Source organism: Schistocerca serialis, chromosome 2 (genome assembly GCF_023864345.2).
Source record: "Schistocerca serialis cubense isolate TAMUIC-IGC-003099 chromosome 2, iqSchSeri2.2, whole genome shotgun sequence".
NCBI lineage: Eukaryota > Metazoa > Arthropoda > Insecta > Orthoptera > Acrididae > Schistocerca > Schistocerca serialis.
In genome coordinates, this window is record NC_064639.1 from 976,382,790 (window position 1) to 976,395,392 (window position 12,603).

Here is a 12,603-nt window from a genome sequence, read left to right on the forward strand (position 1 = left end):
AAGCGAACCTACAGGTCTACAGGTGCAGGAATGCTGAAAGTGGCAACACACCGCCGATATATTCTGCCCAACATGTGCAGCAATCCATCAATGCGTACACCCAGTTTTCCGCAAGCCCACAATAGGAACCCATCGAAACGACTGAAGTTGTCCGACAGGAGTACGTAATCGATGCCCGAGGCATATTGTGCCCTAGTGTATATGTTGCAAACCCTGTTCATCACTAAACTCAGGTAAGTTACTGCCAGCAGAGTCAAAACAAGAGGGTGCACAGACAAACCTCCTGAGCGTCATCTGATTGGCGGTGGCCATGACGAATGAATCAACGCTACAAGCCCTCAGTAGCACACATTTTACGCTGCTGCCACTGAACGCAGTCCTTCCCCCCCCTTGCAGCAGTGTGTAAACGTGGGAAACTTGTGTATCTGGTACTGTCAACCGTCTTCACTGTGGGGCGAGAGCTGCAGTGAAGGTAACAACCACGCTGCAAGCCACACATTAGAAAATGTGATTACTTTTAGAATCCTGATATTTTCCATATAATTGGACGTCTATTCCCCTGGATGGCTTCTGTACCATGGACTGTGACACGTGATAGTGCCATATCTATTTATTGCTTCATCTTTACCTTTTGGAAACGATCTTATAACCCAAATTTTAGGTTAATATATCTTTATGCTAATATAGTCTGAATTTTTACTATTCTGTATCTTTTTCTCAATAACCTAAAATAATTGCTAGTTACTATTATACGCTCTGATTTGTAGCCTGCTACTGTGTACTCCGTTTGAAAATGCTGTAATTTCTTTTTATCATAACATGTGTTAACTAAGTAGTATGGCAATGGCATAAAGGCATATATGCCAAAAAACCGACTAAAGAAATAAAAATAAAATCAAATGTGAACAGGACTATGATGGAAAAGGAATACGTCTGTGTCTTCCTCAGTGGAACTGATATGTTCTGTGCTGGTTTAGGAGCAATGCGAACTCAGCCCAGATAAACAATATACAATAAGTTTTTTAATAAATATATAAACAAAAGCTCCTTCCAAGAGCACGTTAATTAAAGGAACTGTTTGTAGTACTTCGTGTTAATCACTGATTTTACACAAGTTTGTAAATGGCCAGGTGGCCCCAATAAAGAAGAAAGTCAAATTCCGAGTTCACTCTCTCACAAACTAAGACAAAGGAGATGGAAAATTCCAAAGACATTTTTCAGCCTCAGGCGGAAGAGCCACTTCCTGGCGATGTCTGAGGTAGTTATTGGCGGCTCCACTGTGGCGCTGATCGGCTGTGAGACTGCATTGACAGTTCCGATGTTTTCCTTAGCAACAAGCTCTGATGAACCACAACTGTGGTTGGCAACTGGCCGGGAGGACTAAGGAAAGACTGTTCTGGTGACGCTCGTGCAGCCACCTACCAGCCTGGTCTTAATCTGCAGGCTGCTGGTGTGGCCCCTGTCGCTTCACTGGGTTGGACACACTCACTGTGTATGAAGCGTTGCTGATAGGCAGGGCTAACAGCCCATACACAGCACCCCTCCCCACGATGGACGAGAGAGTGTGCCACGTCTCTAAGTCCCAGGAGGCTCTCACCTTCCTCTTGGCTGGTCATGGAATCAGTGAGCCTGGAGGGCTCCATCGGAGCAGGTGTGTGGGACATAGGGGTGCTGACTTCGCTGGAAGCTGGAGGCTGAAAGACCAGTTGACACAGTGGCTGGTCAGCATCGTCCGTGGCCCTGAGAGAGGGAGGTAGTCCAACTCTGGAACAAAAGACTGTGAAAGACCACGGTAGAAGTGTGTGTGCACTGGGGGTACATTTGGTTGATTTGTTTGTGGCAGAGCCATCTTTTAGTTCCACTTCTCACAAGGTCTAGCCTCAGTGGCAGCAGTTCTTGGAGAAACAATGCTCGAACTTTATACTTAATTCAATAAGGGGGGGGGGGGGGGTTATGGCTGTTAAGGAGGGGGGTCAGATCAAGTCAGAAGAACGATGGAAACCTATGAACAGTGTGGTCGCTCACGTAATTTCTCTGTTGGCCTGGCTCTGTATTGTGGGGTAAAGCGGTATGAAGCGAAAAATAGGGTCGTACATTAGCCAGTGGATAGTATCAATGCACCTCTGTTAGTAGTGACTTATGTGCAGACAAACCATTCTGCCGATCTGCTGGATGTTTTATGGAAAGCTCCTTGGTCGAAAATACATGGGTCAGTGTCTGACTTGTTTGAGATGATGATGATGATGATGATGATATGCGTGACACATACGAGAAGCCACTGACTGAACTGATAACAATGAACCAGGAAGACCCTTAAAAGGGGTCTGCAAAATTTAAGTGGAGATATGGCCAAGGAGATGTATTACAACAGGGCAAATACCGCTAAGCTGAAACTGACAGTTGTGGTAATCTGCAACCATGTTGGCAATGTATCACTCTCACGCCAATATAGATGTTGCCTAGCCAGCCGCTTTGTCAGCGCTATCCCCCAGTGTTCTGTTGGAGGAGTGACAATATGCGATGCCAGAGGGTGTATGGAATCATGTGATGAGTGCGATACTGTCCCCCTGTAGTAGGCTGCCTTTACGGGCAGATAGCTTGTTGCGACGATACCAAAAGGCTTGTGCTACCAGATAGTCCAGATAGTCCAGATGTTTTCAGTCCACTGGTCATCCTTGGTCCAATAGTCAAGAGTACTTCTCAGATGACCAAGTCATTAGAGGAGTGACAGGCGATGAGTATCGCGTCTGCTTCATTGCCCACATGGAAACAGACCACCTGTCATACATCAAATTCTGGGTGCTGGCCTGTTGGAAGTCTGGAGAGAACGTCAGAATTGGCAGGTTGAGCAGTGGAATGATACTTTATATTTGAAGAGTAGATGGACAAAATCTGCCTACTGCTAGAGACAATGCACTGCCCAGGTAAGAATATGTCTGGCGGCCTTTAACCATGATAAGAGGTTCGTCATCCGTCAACAGTACAAGTTGTGAGGGCACAAACGACCAGAACTTCCTTTTCTATACAGCTCTAGCTGAGTTGATCCTGCGTTAACGTCCTGGGGATAAATACATTAGGTCATACCATGCTGTTGACTTCATGTGATAAAACCATGCTCAAACCATAATCCAGTGCTGCCACAATTAATGGCTGACAGGTCATTGGCCATAAGACATTTCAGGTGCAGAAGAGCTTGTGTTTGGTCCCTAAAGACTGTCACATAGTCCTACAGATATCCAGTTCCATTTAACATTTTTCCTGTAATAACTAATAAAGTGGTTTGGTTTTGATTTTGTTTTACTTTAGGGCGCAAAAAACAACTCGTGTCATACGAGCCCAAGTCAAAACTACAGAACACGAAGACAGAGGAATTAAAAAACGACTGTACATCAGCCTCAATTGACATAATAGAACACAGCTAAAACAGGCATGTGGAAAAAGGACTAAAAGAGACACCTTACAGAAACGGAAGTCCAAACCTAAAAATTAAATGGCCTTCGCCATATTGCTTTGGCGGATAAAAAGTAAAATGCGGTCGAGAGCCCGCGCGTCATTTGCTAAAACGGCTGATAACTCAGGCGGCAAACCCAAGCAGGAACGTAAGTTGTTAAAAAATGGGAATTCCATCAGGAAGCGGTGGACAGTTAAAACTTGGGCGCAATTTGTACAAAGTGATGGGGTAGCGCCACTTATCAAATGACGATGGCTAGAAAAGGCAGTGCCGAATACTCAGCCTAGTTAAAATGACCTCCTCCCAGCCGAGAGGAGGTCGTTTAAGCCGCTGGGAGAGGCTTAATAAGCCGGAGCTTATTCCCGTGAAGGGAGGACCAATGGCGATGCCAAATGGACACCGCCTCCTGACAGACGGCAACACTTAGGTCATCGGAGGGAATATAGGAACTCGCGGACTGAGGTACGAGGACTGCAGCCTTGGCAGCAGCATCAGCAGCCTCGTTTCCTGGCAGACTGACATGACCAAGAACCCACAAACATCACACTGGCTCCACCAAGAGTGACCAAGTGCAAGTTTTCCTGGACCCACTGCACTAAGGGATGGGCGGTGTATAGCGTACATAGACTCTGAAGGGCACTGAGTGAGTCTGAGCAGAGAACACAATTGAAAATGCTGTGTCGCTGGACGCACTCCGTGGCCTGAGACAGAGGAAAGAGCCGAACAGTGTGCCGGAAGCCGATATCGAAAGACGTGGGCATCAACGACGAAGGCACACCTGACACACGATCAGTCAGAGCCATCAGTGTATACAAAGGTATTAACGTGAAGTTCCATGCGAAAGTCGTGAAACTGAAGGCGATAGACCGAGGCTAGAGTAGTGTTCTTAGGAAGCGAATGAAGGCCAAGGTTAACATGGGGCGCTTCATGAAGCCATGGTGGTGAAGGGTTGCAGATAGTGTGAAGTTCAGCCAGCATAGCAAGTGCCGAAAGTTGACTCCAGGATGTGCCCCATACTAGTGATCAAATGAATCATCAAAGGAGGAGGCATAGGATGGGTGGCCACAAATGGCACACGAACAGCATGCATACTTGCTGAGGAGAAAGTATGGCGGTACGACAGTGGTGGTTCAGCAGCTTCAGCATACAGACACTCAGCTGGGCTAGTGTAAGAGGCGCCTGTGGCTAAACAGATGCCACGATGGTAGATAGTGTTGAGACAGCGTAAGAGGGATGGACGTGCTGATGCATAAACAATGCACCCATAGTCGAGTTTCGAACAGACAAGGGACTGGTACAAATGGAGGGTGGTTCGATCAGCAACCCAGAAGAACCATTGAGGACACGTAGGACATCGAGAAACCGCATACAGTGGGCTGCTAGGTAAGACACATGGGAGGACCAAGAGTGTTTCCTATCGAGCATGAGCCCAGGAATTTCGTAGTTTCAACGAACGGAAGGGCAACAGGCCCAAGATGTAAAGATGGTGGGAGAAACTAACTGCGTCGCCAGAAATTCATACAGACGTTTTCGTCAGTGGAAAAGCGAAAGCATTGTCGGTGCTCCAGCAGTAAAGACGATCAAGACATCGCTGAAGATGCTGCTCAGTGATGGAGGTCCGCGGAGAACTGCAATAGATGGCAAAATCGTCAACAAAAAGGGAGCTGGAGATGCGTGGCAGGAGACAGGCCATTATAAGGTTAATGATGATAGCAAAGAGGACAATGCTCAGGACAGAACCCTGAGGCACACCGTTTTCCCGGATAAATGTGTCTGACAAGGCACAACCCACACGTATCTTGAAAACTCGGTCTTTTAAAATTGCCTGAAGGAAACAGGGCAGGCGTCCATGGAAGCCCCACGTGTAAAGAGTATGGAGGGTACAAGTTCTCCAGCTGGTGTCTTAGTCCTTCTCCAAATCGAAAAACACGGCCACAATCTGGAATTTCAGCAGAAAACCAATAATGACATGAGTGGACGAAGTAACTAGATTGACGACTGCAGAACGCTGCGCTCGAAATCCACACTATAAATTCGCCAGTAAATTGCGAGACTCGAGCCAACATACCAGCTGGGAATGAATCATATCAGTCTTAGGTATGGGTATGACGGTGGCTACACGCCAGCGTCCGGGAAATGTGCTCTCTGTCCAGATGCGGTTGTATGTGTTAAGCAGAAAGTGCTTGCCCGCAAGAGAAAGGCGCTGCAACATCTGGATGTGGTCAGCGTCTGGCCCTGGGGAGGAGGATCGGAACGAAGCGGGAGCGTGATCTACCTCCCTCATAATAATGGCGGCATGTTAGCACTCACGATTCACAGAAGAGAGCTCGAGCCGCCTCTGCTCGTTTCCGATGCAGGAAGGCGGGGTGATAGTAGAAAGAGCTCGAAACTTCCGCAAAATGGCGGCCCAATGTGTTTGAGATAGCTAGCTGTTCGTCCAAGACAACATCGTCTGCTACTGTCAGGCCAGAGATTGGGCAATGGATTTTGGTCCCTGAGAGCCGTCAGAGGTTGGCCCACACGACAGAGGAAGGGGTGGAACTGTTAAAAGAACTATTGAATGAAATCCAGCTAGCCCTTTTGCTATCCCGAAGAACGCGACGACGCTTTGCGCGCATCTGTTTCTAATGAATGAAGTTTGCCATCATCATAGGATGACTGTTAAAAACGCGAAGAGCACGTCTCCACGCGCGAATCGCGTCGCGGCACGCCTCAGTCCACCAAGGGACTGGAACGCGACATGGTAAAGAGAAAGTGAGAGGAATGGAATGTTCTGCAGCAGGAAGGGTAACATTTGTGAGATATTCCACTTGATCATCACAACTGGGGAAACCTTGTTCTTCGAAGGTCGCCAGGGAGGAGTAAAGCTGCCAGTCAGCTTTAGTAAGCTGCCATTTGGGCGAGCACACAAATAGGGTAGGGATTAGCAAACGGATAGCACATGGGAATTGGTCGCTCGAGTTAGTGTCAGAAAGAACGGACCACTCAAGACGATGGGAAGCTGGATAGTGCAGAAGGAAACGTCCAAATGGGAAAAGGTGTGTGAGGAGTCGGAAGGGAAAGTGGGTGCTCCAGTGTTAAGGCAGAAGAGGTTGAGTTGAATAAGATCAGCCAAGAGGGCACCTCTCTGACAGGTCCTGGAAGAACTCCAAAGGGAACGATGCACATTAAAGTCACCAAGTAGCAAAAATGGGGAAGGTAGCTGCCCAGTAAGCTGAAGGAAGTTTGCCCTTGTGACATCGAATGACGAAGGAATATAAATGGTTCAGAAGGAAAAAGTCAGGAGGGGAAGAAAAAGGCAAACTGCAACAATTTGAAGATGGGTAGTCAGAGATGGGTTGACTATGAATGTCATCTCGTATGAGGAGCAGGACACCCCCACGAGATGGAATGCCAACCTCAGGGGGAAGGTCAAAACGAAGTGGTAAGAAATGTGAAAGCTCAAAGTGGTCATGGCGCAATTTAGTTTCCTGAAGGCGGACACTGCGATGCTAAAAGCAGACGTAAATCATCCTTGTGGGACCGAAGGCCACAAACGTTCCACTGGAGGAGAGTCAAATGACAAGAGATGCCAAGTGACAGCCTGTGAAGAGTCGCTACTACAGGGCACAGAAGCAAGAGGATCCTGCTCCATGGGGTCCAAACAAGCAGTGGATTGCTTGCGCAGTCAGTCTGTGAAGTCCAACGCTGAAAAACGGTTGGTGGTGCGCACTGGCGACATGGAGCTGGCCAGGCTAAGATGATATGTGGCAACATCATCGAAGAGGATCTGAGTTGGCAAAGGAGAAGACTGTTTGCCTTTGGTGGACTACTTCGAGCCTTTCCAGTCAGAGGAAGACTCTAGTGTTGTTTGGTCGGAGGGACGAAGGAAGTCTGCATGAGAGTACTATTCCTGTCCTTTCCCACCTACCGGTTGTGTAGCTGGTGGCTTCACCACTTGATTTGAGGCAAGAGCTTGATGGCTTCTTGCACAGCTGGACGGGGGGGGGGGGATGGCGATACGTTGACACTGGGTGAATTCACAACTTCGGAGCTGAGTTGGAGGTTGCATATCTGTGCGTGGCCATGTCCTTCATGGAGCGAGGGGGTAACAAGAACATAACTATAGGTGCCAGACAGGAGAATGCAGGGTTACGACTAGCCAGTAACTTGCGATGACTGGGTATGGCACTTTTTCCTTTACCCAGCAGACAATCGCCCTCATGCGCATCCCTACCACAGGTTACACATTTGCCTGGGTGTTGACAAGACGTTCTGTGGTGGTTGAAACGATTACACTGGTATCAGTGGGTTCAGAATGTCTTGCCAGACTGAATTTCGTAGCCTACTTTTATCTTGCATGGAAGCACCATTCTAGGAGGAATCTACCTTTTCATTACACAATGGACGGCAGTAATCAGAGAGGTAAGATTGGATTTTGGCCTCGGTTAGACCAATGAGCACCCTGGTGTAAATTACACTATGGGAAGAATTCAAAGTTCAATGAGCCTCAACACGAACAGGGTAGCCAGGAAGAAGCAAGGCAGCAAGCAGTTTTTGTGCTTGGGAATCAGAAGTAGTCTCCAAAAGCACATTGCCATTCCATAAATGAGCAGGAGTTCACAGGGTTGGCAACTGCACAAACACCTTTCTGAATAATAACCGGATTTACCATGGCAAAGGACTGACTGTCTTCAGTACGTGAAACCACAAGGAACTGTGGTGCAGCAGAAAGGGTCTTTGAATCATTAGCCTCATTACGTTTACGTTTTGTAGACGCTGAGTGCAAAGATGATTGACTCATCACGAGGAAATCCCCATGATTGCCAGTGTCTCCGATGGCATGCTCCTTCCAACTAGGGGCCCCTTCACAAAGGGGCGCACCCGCCTTAGGTGATTGTTCACACCTCAGGTAAAACCTCCCGGACACCTGACAGACGGACCAATCGGCAATTTGGGAAGGTTGCGGCTCACGCAAACACCCCTCCCTGGGCTTGGCCTTTACCAGTGGGTACATGTGAACCCTACCTGTCGATCTGAGGCTGGGAATTACACGTTACCCAGTCACCCGTTATGCGTCAGTCGTGCGTGCCGGCCTTCAGGAGTTCACAGGGAGGAAGAAGAAAACGAGGAACCTCAAACGCCGAAGCAGAGGAATGAGAGGATAAGGGAAACAAAGAAAGAAAAAGGGAGCGAAAAACAAAGGTAATACTGTTCTTATGTCAGCGACAGACAATGCAGAACATTCCCCATAACATCCCAGACATGTCTTCCAAGGGAGGGAAAAAAATAGCAAGAGGATAGACACGCAGCACGGAAGGGAAAATAATGTTGCCAAGGCGGGGGCCCTGTGGTAGCGAAGCACGAGTCCGCCAAAGAGTGGTGAGCCCTCTGGAGGGCTGATGAAGCGTATCTACTATGGTTGCTGCATGGAGAATGAATTTTCTATAGTATTTTGATTGGCCTAAGCCTGGCTGTAGTTGCTTAGTATCATTAGGTGTCTGATGTTGTTGGATGGCCTGAATAATGTGGTTCATAAAGAAATAGCATTTGTCCTTGCCGTACTACACACTTGTGTGCTGGAGCACAACAAAAAGGGAATCTAGGTTGTTCGCTAATACTCGAGCATTTTTTTTTTACATGTAACAGTAATGTCATCCAGCTGGTTTGCTCTTCCGGGCATATCCTGATTCAGATTTTCAGAGTATCATGGAAAAATAGCTGGGGGGGGGGGGGGGCTACGATGCCAAACGGAAGTCTGTTGTAGCAGAATAGCCTAGAAGAGGTGTTGATCACTAAACTGTTTCATGATGCCTCGTCCAAAGGGAGTTGAAGATAACCACACTACAAGTGAATCTTTATGAAGATCTTGCCACCTGCATAGCATGCCTTAATGTCCTTGAGCTTAAGGATAGGGTAGGTGTTGATAACGGACTGTGCATTAATCGTAGACTTTAAATCTCTGCAAATCCTGTGGGACACATTTATCTTTTCTACAATAATGATCAGGATGTCCACCGACTGTTAGGTACTGCCTTCAAGATGTTTTCCTCTTGTAGGTACTGGAGCTCCATTTGTAGCTTCTCCCTGAGAACAAACCGAATGTTGCATGCCTTGAAGAAGTGAGGCATGGCTGACAAAGTTGGGCAACATGAACCTCAAAACCTGTGACGCCAGTCGAGGGTTGAGAAATAATTTAGTTGTATTTGTTGCGTAAGTCCCATAAATATGAGCTGGCCATTGCAGGCTGCACGCTGTTAGCAGAGTCCAGGACTTCCAAGCCCAAGGTGTTAAACAAGCCCACAGTGAGGATGTTCATGGCCCCTTCCTTGCTGACCATCAGGATGCATGCCATTTAGATGATAGACTGGTACTGAATCTGAGCAGTAAACTGTCCTCTGACTTCAGTAATACCATTGCTGTAGCTGCGGGTTGTCTGGAGAAAGCCTGAATTGGAAGGGAGTCGATGCAATGATAAGTCCCCAAACAAGATAGTCATGGAAGAATTAGTATCAGTCTGGAACACCATTGGATGGTATTAATTTCCACTGTGAGAGTTAAGAGTGAGATAAGGTGGTGGTGGTAGTTCGTGTTTAACGTCCCGTCGACAACGAGGTCATTAGAGACGGAGCGCAAGCTCGGGTTAGGGAAGGATTGGGAAGGAAATCGGCCGTACCCTTCCAAAGGAACCACCCCGGCATTTGCCTGAAACGATTTAGGGAAATCACGGAAAACCTAAATCAGGATGGCCGGAGACGGGATTGAACCGTCGTCCTCCCGAATGCGAGTCCAGTGTGAGAGATAAGGAGCACAGCCTGGACATGTAGGACATCCAGTGAGGCGGCCTCAGGCACCTCATCTAACCCTTGAGTCAGAGATAGAGGAGCTCCATACAGACAACAGATGTTCATCTTTAGGGGTCACTAACAGACTTCAGCTTTGTGTCCCATTTTACTGCACGAGGGACGTCTTACACAGTGATAATGGCACTGTTGCCATAGTTTTTGCAAGTGTTTGCAAGTAGGGAGCAACTCAGTTCAGTTGGAAGGCTGTGTATGTGACTGGGACCAGCGAATACAGTGGACAGCAAACACTTTAGAGGAGCCCTGCAAGGCAACAGAAGATTGGATAGATTGTTCAGAAACTCTAATGATGGGGAAATAGGGTCTTTGATTTTGAGGTGGTCACTGAGGTCCATCATTTGGTGACTGGATGAGGATCATGTCCCAGGCTAGGAAATTTGGGAAAAATTGTTTATATAGCGGTTTGGTACATTGGAAAAGGCAGTCTCTGGACAGACCCTGAACCTGGCAGTTCATTCCCTATAAGAATATAAATTAAGCCCATGGCAGCTAAAGAACTGTAGCCACAACGTGCACTTGTGAATCAAAATAGTCTAAGAGAGAAGACTCCAATGTTGTTCATATGGGAGGGCATGGGGCTCCACTTCCGAGTTGATCTGCTGTAACAAGTGGTAAAAAAACAGCACTTCTGAGTGTCACCTACGATACCATGGACCAGAAAATATTGCTCCATCCAGGTCATGTAGTTCACACATGGTTTGATCTTTTGTCTAACACTTGGAATGGCAGAAAACGCCAAGTGCATGTTGACCAGACATTGCGACAGTTGATTTTTAACATTTTATTTGCTGGACAGCCAACAAACAACTGGTTGGCGTTCTATTTGCTGCAACTGCATATTGGTAATGATATAAAAATGTAGTGTAGCTGCTGTGGTTGAACGTAAGGCATGTTATAGTGTTCTTGAACCTTCTAGAGCTTTGAAGCTTCTTGTGCCTGTACTGGGTTGAATCATGCATAATATCTGCCTCTGTAGTTGCACGACTCTTGCCACTCTGCATTCCACTTCTATGATCGTTAAATTGAGGGCGTTTAACAGTTCCACAGCTAGTATTCATTTATGGACCTCCTCTGTCAAGATTAACTGCTTTGGACTGCTGATCTGCTGTTCCATTTCCAGGAATGCCACAGGGAGCTCCACATGGTATTATACTCAATCCTACACGCATTTGGCAAACTCCCCATTCAAACCCCTTCCTATCATAGAGACCAGTTTCATGGGGTTTTCATTTAATCACTGGATACAAAGTCTGGGCACAGCCAATTCCCATTTCTGCCCTTTTCCTATACAATCTTGCGCTTGTTTCGAAAACAATCAGTGTAGACAGAACATTAAAATCTAAATGCCTTTTTCTGCAACTTTTTTGGTGTACATTGCTCAAGACATCTTCATTTCTGCAACTACGTTCTGCAGACCACGGTCATCAGATCCTTGTTCGTGGAAATAATGTAGCTAGAAGAGTTCTGGAAGAAAGAGTTCAACCATTCAATCCCATACTCCTCCTCTACATGTACCAATTCTGGGACGAATTAGATTGTCTCCTAAGGTCACATCTCTTCCCTGTGCCAGTTCTCAAACAATGGGCATTTTCTGCGCTGTAGTCACTTCATTTATTCTAAGTTTACAAAGGTGGGAAATCCAAAAATCATTTGTTTTCCACACACTTGTGACATTACAGTTCACTTTCTCTAACTTCCACTTGCGGTATGTTTAAACAGTTTTCCCCAACCCTCTGGCATCACAGTTCAGACTATTGTCACCATAAGCTCGAAATCCAAAAGCTCACTTTTCCCCAAGTTTAAAATAGAAGGAAAACTGAATTCACTTAGTGTAAGTTTAAAATGACGGCAAGCCCTCTGGTTGACAGAGCCAGAGAACTTGTCCTAACTTTAAAACTGTTTAGGTCATGGATGCAACGTGTATTATTAGCAAACACTCGTTACTGGCATTTTTATGGGTAGCACAATGTGGTAGTTTAAATTAAGACAAGTTGATCCTATCCTAAGACTACACCGGGAAGTGGCCCCCTTTCGCAATCTTCCAAAACACAAACTGTGAAGTGCACGCACATGGAGTTGCACTGAGTCAGAGAGCTGCAGGCACCGCTCTCAGCCACCAAGCTGACAGAGCCTGCATGGTGCTGTGCCCTCGCTGCACTGCGTGAGACCGTAGCCTACTGTCTGGTGTTACATGTCGACGACAGTATGTCCAAACAGAGTCAGCTACACAGTTTAACAATTGCTCCTACTTTAATTTTAGAACTACACTTTATCGCCACAAATATTCTGTGAACCCTCTCCACCATCCAC

At 46.9% G+C, this 12,603-nt stretch overlaps 1 protein-coding gene across 1 annotated transcript in view; it reads right to left on the reverse strand.

The window, feature by feature from the left end:
* Window positions 1-1,049: 1,049 nt before the first annotated feature.
* LOC126458386 (ubiquitin-conjugating enzyme E2 H-like) overlaps window positions 1,050-12,603 on the reverse strand; it is a 60,474-nt gene continuing 48,920 nt past the window's right edge. The window contains exon 2 of the mRNA XM_050095375.1: window positions 1,050-1,764. The gene's annotated coding sequence lies outside the window, so the exon portion shown is untranslated. The remainder of the gene's footprint in view (window positions 1,765-12,603) is intronic.